Source organism: Heloderma suspectum, chromosome 5, assembly GCF_057233095.1.
Source record: "Heloderma suspectum isolate Gila_16-S chromosome 5, 16-S_ref, whole genome shotgun sequence".
In the NCBI taxonomy this organism is placed as follows: Eukaryota; Metazoa; Chordata; class Lepidosauria; order Squamata; family Helodermatidae; genus Heloderma; species Heloderma suspectum.
The window spans coordinates 162,353,031-162,365,000 of NC_139462.1; the positions used below are offsets into that span (position 1 = coordinate 162,353,031).

Here is an 11,970-nt window from a genome sequence, read left to right on the forward strand (position 1 = left end):
GTCATCTGACTAAAGAAATACTATAGCATAATCTAATGTGTATTTTCTCTGAGGTATGTCCCATTGTATTAAACAAGGCTTATTCTCACTCTGTACACAGGATTGCAGCATTAATCACGTGTGTGATTAATGTGCATAGAATTGCAGCATTAATCATTTGAGTTTTATTCTACTACATTTGCTTTTTCTCATGTGCAATAGCTCTGGTGGGGGGGAGACACATACTTTGTTCTTAAAAGATGCCTGCATGTGTCACAGCACTCTCCCCCTTTGTCTCACAGAGGAACATATGCCTTTATTAAGATGGTGCTCGCCATCTGTAGAATATTTTTAAAAGGTTATATCTGGTGACCAATTAACCCAGAACTTTTTTAGTTAATTGAAATGTTTTTAATCGATTTAATCTAACTGATCAGCTAACCCATGTTTCAGTCCTAATAGAAATTCAGTAGATTTTCTTACTTGCATGTCTGTATTACTGGATGTTGCTGTGAGTTCCAATAGAAAAGGACAGTGATTCAGACACTGAGGAACTGGTGGGAGAATCCATATGTTATCTTCTATGTTTTTCTTCCTCTCCTCCTTTGCTTCTTTTGAATTAGGAGAACTGTCTCTGCAATTTTGCCAGGATATTTTATTCTTTGAGATTGTAGCATCATTGTTCCAGCCCTGCTCTTATCTTATTTGCACTTGGTCTCTTTGAATAACAGCGTTCTCTTTGAAGACTGGCCTATTATAAGTTTGGAAAAGTGCATTTTTATAACACCTTTAAAATCTTTTCACGACGTAGAGTTAAGAGACAATGGAATTGGAAACCATGCTTTTCCCTAATGTGGTTTGAAGACTACATTAGTCTCCATGGCAACAGATAAATACATCTGCCTCTGAGATTAATCTATGGATAAATGACAGTGGACTTGAAACAATTTATTTTACTAGTGTATTTTACACAATCCATTTATCTCTATGGTAATGGCTAAATACATCTGCTCCAGAGGCTAATGAATATTTCTTTTTACACAAATGCTCACAGAATGTACATTTAAATATAACAATTATATACAGGTGTCCACAAATTTTGGCTTAGTTTACTAGTCAGCCATTTTTGTGTTGCTGTCAACCCTTCCCCCAAGTCCAGTTCAGCACAAGGGAGTGTATTTTCTATCTTTGTGCTGAGCTTTTACAGGAGGTAGCAGTAGTGCTTCACTATAGTGATGATATTTGTTAAGAGGCTAAAAGAAAACAAGGCACCGTACAGTACAAAAGCATAGAACAAGAGCCACAAAATCTAGCCCACAAGCTTACAGTTTAAATAAACACAAAGGAAGACAATGGGTAAAGAGAGACACTAAATTAAAATATCTCGGTTAATTGGAAAGGGCATGTGAAAATACTTATGCCTGGACACACTTCTTAAAGAGTGAGAGGGCTGGAATTGTACAGGTATCTGGAGGCAATGAATTCCAAAGATGATGTGATCTCTCCCCATCCTGCTCCACATGGTTATAGGCATGAGACAACAGAGGTAATCTTAGGAATAAGAGATTGGTACCAGAGGAACTCAAGAGTTTAGGAGGAGTATAAAATGTAATAAAATGTACAACAAATACACAAAACCCACCCATGTGCAGGGTATCATGGGAGGAGCAGCAGCAGCCCCTCCCTCCTCACTCTCTGATTTGTCCAGTTCAAAAGAGTACAATCCAGGGTGGGGGTGGGGGGGAGTGTGGCCATTGCCCCTGGCAACTGCCTCGAGGCCTAACAGCATGCTGTGAAGCGTGCCTGTGAAGCCAAATGAATAAAAACAAACCCAAACAGAAACAGAAAAAAGGAAAGGGGAAGGATGCAGGTAATGGAGGTCAAACACACGTGATGTCAGATCAGGTGCTGTTTGGCGCAGACAAAATAAAGCAGCATGGAACCATTAAGCAGTAGGAGACTGTTTGGCACGGAGCAAATAAACATACTGTTTTCTTGTTAAAGATTGATCTTTGAATTTTTTAAAAGTTTCAAAATATTCTGCACGACTACCTGTTCAGGCTTCAGTTTAAAAAAAAAATGAGCAAAATCGGTCTGGTAGATCTCTAGTAATAAGCATTAATTACACTAACATATTCTTATACAGATGCCCTTAACATTCTTTTGTGGTTCTGGAAACTCACGGGGCTTTTTTCGTTTGTTTAAAATAATTGTCTTTTAATTTACCAACTTGTATACTTCTTTGTACTAACAAGGCCCCCTGAATTTGTAGAAACCGTTACCACATTTTTGGATGGCCCCGTTTAGCTTCCAAACTGATTGGCACTGAGAGAGAAAAACTGTAGTTTTGTTCAGGCTGCAGCTGAAAAGACAGGCCTCCCTCTGAGTGTTTCAAACGTTGTCACCAGTGGGAAAGGGGAGAGGCATTGTAAGCAGATAAAGAGGATGTGCTGGGATGTTATAAAGCTGGAATGTTGTAAGTAGGTAAGAAAACTGTGCTGGAAGGTTTTGTTCCCTGTATGTATGTGTTTCAACTGCAGTAGCCCCCACTAGCAAGTCAGTATCTGATTGGCTGACAGCTGTGGCGCAACAAGAATATGCAAACTATTTAACTTACTGCTTATCTGTACCAAGCTGTGGACCTCCTATCTATGAGATTCACCCATGTTAGTATGCTCTGTTCAGAAAGGATCTTTTGATCAAGCGATCCATCCATGCTGTGCTTAATAAAGGCTTATAGTGTCAGAAGACCCCCAGCCTGTTGTGTTCCTTGGGAAGGTCTGAAAACTTTCCTCCTCAGCACCCAGCTACCCGAGTTCATTATTAGAGGGAATGATTTGTTGTTGTTGTTCAGTCGTTAAGTCGTGTCCGACTCTTCGTGACCTCATGGACCATAGCACGCCAGGCCTTCCTGTCCTCCGCTCTCTCCCGGAGTGTGCTCAATTTCATATTCATTGCATTGGTGATGCTATCTAGCCGTCTAATCCTCTGCCGTCCCCTTCTCCTTTTGCCTTCAGTCTTTCCCAGCATCAGGGTCTTTCCCAGTGAGTTTTCTCTTCGCATTAGGTGGCCAAAATATTTGAGCTTCAGCTTCAGTATCTGTCCTTCCAATGAGCAGTCAGGGTTGATTTCCTTTAGGATGGACTGATTTGACCTCCTTGCAGTCCAAGGGACTCGTAAGAGTCTTCTCCAGCACCACAGTTCAAAAGCATCAATTCTTCGGTGCTCAGCCTTCCTTATAGTCCAGCTCTCACAGCCATATGTTGCTACTGGGAAAACCATAGCTTTGATTATACAAACCTTTGTTGGCAAGGTGATGTCTCTGCTTCTTACTATGCTGTCTAGGTTTGCCATAGCTTTCCTCCCAAGGAGCAAGCGTCTTTTAATTTCATGGCTACAGTCACCGTCTATGGTGATCTTGGAACCCAAGAAAGTCAAATCTGTCACTGCTTCCATTTCTTCCCCTTTATATGCCGGGAAGTGATGCCATGATCTTCGTTTTTTCATGTTGAGTTTCAAACCAGCTTTTCCATTCTTCACTTTCACCCTCAACTAGAGGCTCTTTAGATCCTCTTTGCTTTCTGCCATTATGGTGGTATCGTCTGCGTATCTGAGGTTGTTAATAATTCTCCTGGCAATCTTAATTCCAACCTGTGATTCATCCAACCCGGCGTTTCTCATGATGTACTCTGCATATAAGTTAATTAAGTAGGGCGACAATATACAGCCTTGTCGTACTCCTTTCCCAACTTTGAACCAATCGGTTGTTCCATGTTGGGTTCTTACTGTTGCTTCTTGACCCTCATACAGGTTTCTCAGGAGACAGGTAAGGTGGTCTGGTACTCCCATCTCTTTCAGAATTTGCCAGAGTTTGTTGTGATCCACACAATCAAAGGCTTTAGCGTAGTCAATGAAGCAGAAATAGACGTTTTTCTGGAATTCTCTTGCTTTCTCCATGATCTAGCGAATGTTGGTGATTTGGTCTCTAGTTCCTCTGCCTCTTCGAAACCCAGCTTGTACTTCCGGTAGTTCTCAGTTCGCATACTGCTGAAGCCTAGCTTGAGCATCACCTTGCTGGCATGTGAAATGAGCGCAATTGTATGGTAGTTTGAACACTCTTTGGCATTGCCCTTCTTTGGAATTGGAATGTAAACTGACCTTTTCCAGTCTTGTGGCCATTGTTGAGTGTTCCAAATGTGTTGGCATATTGAGTGCAGCACTTTAACAGCATCATCTTTTAGGATCTTAAATAGCTCAGCTGGAATACTGTCATCTCCGCTAGCTTTGTTGTTAGTAATGCTTCCCAAGGCCCACTTGACTTCACGCTCTAGGATGTCCGGCTCCAGTTCAGTGACCGCACTATCATGGCTATCAGGGACATTCAGATCTTTCCTGTATAGTTCTTCTGTGTATTCTTTCCACCTCTTCTTAATCTCATCTGCTTCTGTTAGGTCCCTGCCTTCTTTGTCCTTTATCATGCCCGTCTTTGCACGAAACGTTCCCTTGAGATCTCCGATTTTCTTGAAGAGATCTCTAGTCTTTCCCATTCTGTTGTTTTCCTCAATTTCTTTGCATTGTTCATTTAAGAAGGCCTTCTTGTCTCTCCTTGCTATTCTCTGGAAATCTGCATTCAGTTGGATATATTTTCCCCTTTCTCCCTTGCTTTTCGCTTCCCTTCTTTCCTCAGCTGCTTGTAAAGCCTCATCAGACAGCCACTTGGCTTTCTTGCATTTCTTTTTCTTTGGGATGCATTGAGTTGCTGCCTCCTGAACAATGTTACGGACCTCTGTCCATAGTTCCTCAGGCACTCTGTCTATCAGGTCTAATCCCTTAAATCTATTCATCGCCTCCACTATATATTCATAAGGGATATGATTTAGGTCATACCAGAATGGTTTAGTGGTTTTCCCTACGTCCTTCAATTTAAGCCGAAATTTTGCAAGAAGCAGCTCATGATCTGAGCCACAGTCAGCTCCAGGTCTTGTTTTTACTGCCTGTATAGAGCTTCTCCATCTTTGGCTGCAAAGGACATAATCAATCTGATTTCGATATTGACCATCTGGTGATGTCCATGTGTAGAGTCGCCTCTTGTGCTGTTGGAAAAGAGTGTTTGCTATGATCAGCGTGTTGTCTTGGCAAAACTCTATTAGCCTTTGTCCTGCTTCATTTTGTACACCAAGGCCATGCTTGCCTGTTATCCCGGTGATTTCTTGACTTCCTACTTTAGCATTCCAATCCCCTATGATGAAGGGGACATCTTTTTTTGGTGTTAGTTCTAGAAGGTGTTGTAGGTCTTCATAGAGCCGAACAACCTCAGCTTCTTCGGCCTCAGTGGTTGGGGCATAGACTTGAATTACTGTGGTGTTGAATGGTTTGCCTTGGATTAGTACTGAGATCATTCTATCGTTTTTGAGATTGTACCCCAGTACTGCTTTTCCCACCCTTTTATTGACTATGAGTGCTACTCCATTTCTTCTAAGGGATTCTTGCCCACAGTAGTAGATATGATGTTCACCTGAATTAAATTCACCCATGCTTGTCCATTTGAGTTCACTGATTCCCAAGATGTCGATGTTCAATCTTGCCATCTCACGTTTGACCACCTCCAGCTTACCTTGATTCACTGATCTCACATTCCAGGTTCCTAAACAATATTGTTCTTTACAGCATCGGATTTTCTTTTCACCACCAAACACATCCACAGCTGAGTGTCCTTTTGGCTTTGGCCTAGCTACTGCACTCTTTCTGGCGCTACTTGGAAATTCCCTCTGCTCTTCCCCAGTAGTATATTGGACACCTTCCGACCTGAGGGGCTCATCTTCCAGCGTCATATCTTTTAGCCTTGTGATACATTCCATGGGGTTTTCTTGGCAGGGATACTGGAGTGGGTTGCCATTTCTTTCTCCAGTGGACCATATTTTGTCAGAACTCTCTGCCATGACCTGTCCGTTTTGGGTGGCCCTGCACGGCATAGCTTATGGCTTCACTGAGTTACGCAAGCCCCTTCGCCACAACAAGGCAGTGATCCATGAAGGGGATTAGAGGGAATGATTACTGTGAATATAAAACCACCACATAATAGCAATTCCAGATTGGGTTAAATGCAGATCCTGGGTTCCACCACAGTTGCTGTTGTAGCATCTTGAACATTCAGGAAATTATGCAGTGCAACTCTATGCAGGTTTACGAAGAAATAAGTCCTACTGAATTTGTTGCCTTTGTTTTCCATTTCTAAGCTAGGTGAGCCTTTTACAGAAGTGCTCATCTGACGTATTCTGTTAACACTTCCAGTGGAATATGTGAATAATGTTAAATAGGGCCAGAAAAAGAGTGCTGATCGTCCTGTGACATTTAAAATAAATCTTGTTGAGAGAGAAATATGAACATGTGTATATTGTATGTGTGTGATTTTAATAGCCATGTGAAACCTGCAGAAAGTTACAGGCTAAGCTTTCCCAGCCCTGTTGGTCCTGAATGTAAATTGAAATTACTTGCACCCAAGTATACCCTTTTTGTTCAAAGGTACATTTTGAACTATGTACATCTATGTTTTTCTTTGAAACATCTGAACCAAAGTCAGTGGTAACATTTTTCAAATTTTGTTAATAAGGTGATCAAAGAAATGCCTGTGATAACTTTAGTCATGTATAATTGTGACATCATTCTACATGTTTTTGTTTGTAAAAACAACAACAGCCCTGCTTTATCAGTTTCTGAAATAGGCCAGGCTGACTGACCAGTTTTATACATACATGTCTCTGGACCCATGGTACTCATCTAAACATTTCATAACACTGCAGACTTTGGATTTTAAATGTGAATTTTCCAGTTTCTGTATCAGCTGAGGGCAGAACTATGCACTGCAAAGAATACAGGGCTTCCACCCAAAATGGCAGCCCTTTGTAAAGATCTCCCCTTCTACTCCTCCATGTCCTGATTTGGTTACAATTTTAACTTCCCTACCCCTGTCACTGGCAGCCAGTAATTGAAGTTGGGCAGCAAGATGCAAACTGTGAAGATATCAGAGGGTAAGGTGAACTAGGTGTTGCATAGAGGATTCAGGAACGTGACACAGAGCTATCATTTTCAGTGGTAGCCCCATGTTCTTTATAGTGTGTCATTCCACCCTTATGTTTGGAGCAAGCAGGTTGCTCACATATTGTAGGGCCAAAAGGAATTCTGTTATACTGTTATAATCTCAGGAAAGAGGAATATGACATTTAATTGACACCCACTTTAAATGTAGGAAAAACCACATCCGTGTTTGTTAGATCTACATTGTACTGTGCAGTGTTGGTCATTAAAATTATTTCCCGTTTTTACCCATTGTTTGTAATAATGTGTGAGATTCTGGTGCATTGGCAAAGGAGTAAAGTAAGAACATAAAAAGAGCCATGCTGGATCAGACCAAGGGTCCATCTAGTCCAGCATTCTGTTCACACAGGGGTCAATTAGGTGTCATCCAGGAAACCACAAGCAGGACACGTGTGCAACAACACCCTCTTGCCCATGTTCCCCAGCAACTGATGAACATAGACAGCCTTCTCCTCCAAGAATCTGTCAAACCCCCTTTTAAAGCCAACCAAGTTTGTGGCCATCACTGCATCTTGTGCTAGTGAATTCCATAGTTTAACTATGCACTGTGTGAAGAAGTACTTCCTTTTATCTGTTCTGAATCTCCCACCAACCAGCTTCATAGGATGACTCTGGGTTCTAGTATTATGTGAGAGGGAGAAAAAAGTATCCCTATCTACATTCTCCACACCATGCATAGTTTTGTACACCTTTATCATGTCCCCCTTACCCTCCTTTTTTTCCAGGTGAACAATCCCAGCTGTTGTAACCTTCATAGGGGAGATGCTCCAGCTTCTGATCATTTTAGTTGCCTTTTTCTACACTTTTTCCAGCTCTACAATATCCTCTTTTAGGTGGTGTGACCAGAACTACCAAAATATTCCAAGTGTGGTCGCACCATAGATTTGTATAGGGGCAGTATGATATTGGCAGTTTTATTTTCAGTTCCTTTTCTAATTATGCCTAACATGGAGTTTGCCTGTTTTACAGCGACTGCACACTGGGTTGATATTTTCAGCGGGTTGTCCACCTCAACCCCAGATTTCTTTCTTGGTTGGTCACTGCTAGCTCAGATCCCATCAGGTTATATCTGAAGTTGAGATTTTTTGCCCCAACGTGCATCACTTTACACTAGCTTACATTGAACTTCATTTGCCATTTGAATGCCCATTCTCCCAGTTTGGAGACATCCTTTTGGAGCTCTTCACAATCCCTTTTGTTTTAACCACCCTAAATAATTTGTTGTCATCAGCAAACTTGGCCACTTCACTGCTCATTCCTAATCCAGATCATTTATGAACAAGTTGAAAAGCATTGGTCCCAATAAAGATCCCTGTGGGACCTCACTATTTACTTCCTTCTGTTGGGAGAATTTACCATTTATTCCTGCTCTCTGCTTTCTGTTCTTTAACCAGTTACTGATCCATAAGAGGATGTGTCCTCTTATTCTATAACTGCGAAGTTTGCTCAGGAGTGTTTGGTGAGGGACTTTGTCAAAAGCCTTTTGGAAGTCCAAGTAAACAGTGTCTACCAGATCACCCCTGTCTGCATGTCTAGTGACACTCTCAAAGAACTATAAAAGGTTAGTGAGACAGGACTTATTTTTGCAGAAGCCATGTTGCTTCTTATTCAGCAGGGCTTGTCCTTCTATATGATTACTAATTTTATCTTTAATAATGCTTTCAACCAGTTTACCCGGAACAGACGTTAAGCTGATTTAATGTTAAGTAAAATGACTTATTGCTGGTGGAAAAGAAGGCAATAATTACTGCATTACTTTATATTGTGAATATACCTAGATTATACTGTAGGTATATTAATGTGCAGACCAAATAAAAAAGGCTACAGTCTGGTGAGTTTTCCCTTCTTTTGTATATATAGACAAGTATAAACATTCTGTTAAGACTAATAATTCTTCATCAGTGGTGGCTTATGTCTCACAGTGAACTTTTCAGAGACCTGGAGATCTGATCACTTATCTTTAATAAAGCAGTGATTAGTTCCTGCTGCTAATCACTGTATAAAAGGTTAAGTAATTCTAGGTATTGCATGTGCTTTATGGTAGTACATTTATATTTGTAAGAAAGCCATTGCTCTTATAAAACATCTGTTGCTATAATACAAGGGGTAGGCAACTTGTGGCCTCCGATGCTATGCAGATATTGTTGGACTGCAACTGCCATCACCCTAGCCGGCATAGAATAGTGTTTCCCCAACTGTGTTCCATGGAATCCTGGTATTCCATGTGATGTAAATACCGGTTCCATGAGAAAAATTTGATGCTAGTGATATTTTCCCTCTAAAATATTAAATATGTAATTATGCATGTATCAAAAATACTTAGTTGAATAGTATTTAGACTGTAAAGGTTGCGATTGTGAGGTGCACGCTGGAGCCAATGAGGAAGACAGAACACCCCATCCCTCCTCAGACCCTGAGAACACACAGCCCTCTATTATGGGTGACCCTAAGAACAGCCATTATGGGTGGTCCTGAGAACAGAGAGAAGCATCTGCATCACATGAGTACTGTATGCAGCCAAAGCCAGGGCTCAGGATATACACTCTTAGAGAAGAGAGTCTGGAGCCAAGCCTTAGTCTCTTCTGTAGGTAGCAGCAGCAGACGCTGAGCAGAGTGTGTGTGTGTGTGTGTGTGTGTGTGTGAGAGAGAGAGAGAGAGAGAGAGAGGAGGGAGGGGAGAGCCTGCAAACCTCTACTTCTTCCAGACCCTCAGCAGACAGCAGCATCAGCCAGAAGGTAGGTAATTTTTTTAACAAGTTTTTTACAACTTGGGTACGGCTATACGCTCTGTGAATTAATTTTTAGGGCTTAGGTACAGCTCTCGGTCTATAAATTAATTTTTTAGGGCTCCACATTCTGTACATTTTTAAGGCTTGGGTTCAGCTCTAGTCTCTACAAATTAATTTTTAGGGTTTGGGTGTAGCTGTAAACTCTGTTAATTAAGAGTTAGGGTTAGGGTAAAGCCACCACTTTATCTTGGAATATTCCATATGCCCGCAGATCAGCATTTTTGGGGTCGGTCAATATATTTCAGTCCCAAAAGTGTTCCATGGCCAAATTAGTTTGGGAAATGCTGGCAGTGGTGGCAGACGGTGGTAGGGATGATGGGAGTTGCAATCCAACAACATCTATAACTCTGCTATAATAGCAAAGTCTTTAACAACACCAACACCAATGTATAATAAAGGACTTAATATTTGCAATTGGCACTGCTGGATACATTACTTTGATAGATTAAGGATGCAGTCCTATTAGATCTGCCCTTGATACCTTGTAAGCCTTTGAACTCTGAGGATTAAGAGTATCCAAAGCAGAGTGGGAGGCGCACTGCACCTCCTGCTCTGCTATATAGCTAGATGGGCGTTTTCACCCATCTAGCTGAGGCGTTGGGGAGGGGGAAGGAAGGAGGCTTCCTTCCCCCTCCTCACCCACCTGCGCCCCCACCTTTCCCTCCTCTCTGAGCTTGGGTTTGCATAGAAGCAGCATCTCTCTGCACCAGCTGTGAGGGAGATGGGGAGGGGAGCTCAGACTCCTGGGTCCGAGGTTGGAGTGCTGTCTCCAGCCTCGGATCCAGGAATCTGAAAAATCCTGTGGGCCCTCAGACACTGTCTAGGGGCCATAGGATTACTCTCTTAATGTGTTACATTAACTTCTCCATTTTAAGTCATTGTTTGCTTCTGATTTTAAACTACATTGTGATATGTTCCAGTTATGTCTGAACAATTTAGGCCAATTACAGCACAAACCTTTGTAAAGCTGTAATGTAATGTAAAGGGCTGTGTATTCGTGTGTATGAGAGCGAGCCTCATTTTCCTTATGAATATGTAAACTGATGTATTTCTTCCTCATGTGTTTTTGTGTATAACTACTGTGCAAGTGGTTGTGATGTCTCCTTCCATATTCTGCAGCAGAGGCTGCAGTAGAGGGAGAGATGGGAAGCAGGGCAACTCCACTGGCTCTGCTGAGAGACCTGCTTTTTTTGCCTCCTCCACTCACAAAACATCCTTCGCTGCCAGTCATTATAAGAACTCTGTAACTCTAAGAACTGGTGCCTGAGTTTGCCATTTTCCTCTTCCCTCACTATCCCAATTGCTTTTTGTGTTGTGTCTTCCCTTGTGGATTGTTAGCCTGAGGACAAGGGCTGTCTTTTATTGATCTGTAAGCCACTCCGGGAACTTTTTCAGCTAAAGAGCAGAGTAAAAATGCTTTAAATAAATTAATAACTATGCTTCCTAGATGTGGTTCTGGCTTTTGAATAGCCACATGACTTCTTGCAGAGCCCATTTGCTTGCAGTGCTGTCAATGCACAAAGCACTGGTCTAGCAGACATAGCTTGAGACTTATCTAAGCTGGCATTTACGGCAGATGCCATAAATGCCAACTCAGATAGGTCTAAGCTAAACATTAAGAAAAATGACCTACTACCATGGTGGTAGGGGATTCTATGCAATAATAACAGTTTAAATAATATTAAGCGCGAAAGGTTATTGAGTAGAAGTCAGTTGGAGGGCCTTTGGTCTTTGCTTAGCAGTTTGTACTTCCCCATAACTAGTGGAATGAATTATGCAAAATAATCAAGTATCTGCCATTTTACTTTGCAGAAGCTATACAGATGGCAAGGTTTCACTGCTCTTTTTGTTGTTGTTTAAAAACTAATTTATTTTCCAAAAAGGGTTATTGTCTCATTCCTCCTCCTCCCCCTCCTCCCACATGCTTTTATATAAAGAACATTATTGCAGAATTTCATCAAGATGTCCAAGTAATGTACCATTGGTATATACTTTCTGTATTTGCAGTCTGCATATTCATATAGCCATTGACAGAAACTAGGTAGGCCCAGTGTATGTTCTAGAAAAAGAGATTCAGGAGCTCTCTGGAAATAACACCACCTGCTCTG

At 41.6% G+C, this 11,970-nt stretch overlaps 1 protein-coding gene across 5 annotated transcripts in view; it reads left to right on the forward strand.

Annotated features, from left to right (window-relative positions):
• Positions 1-11,970, forward strand: part of LARS2 (leucyl-tRNA synthetase 2, mitochondrial) — a 101,756-nt gene that overhangs the window by 12,337 nt on the left and 77,449 nt on the right. Inside the window, exon 4 of one of the 5 annotated variants that reach the window (XM_084858123.1) lies at positions 8,469-8,635. The exons of the other annotated variants lie outside the window; for them this stretch is intronic. The gene's annotated coding sequence lies outside the window, so the exon portion shown is untranslated. The remainder of the gene's footprint in view (positions 1-8,468; positions 8,636-11,970) is intronic. 5 annotated transcript variants of the gene reach the window in all.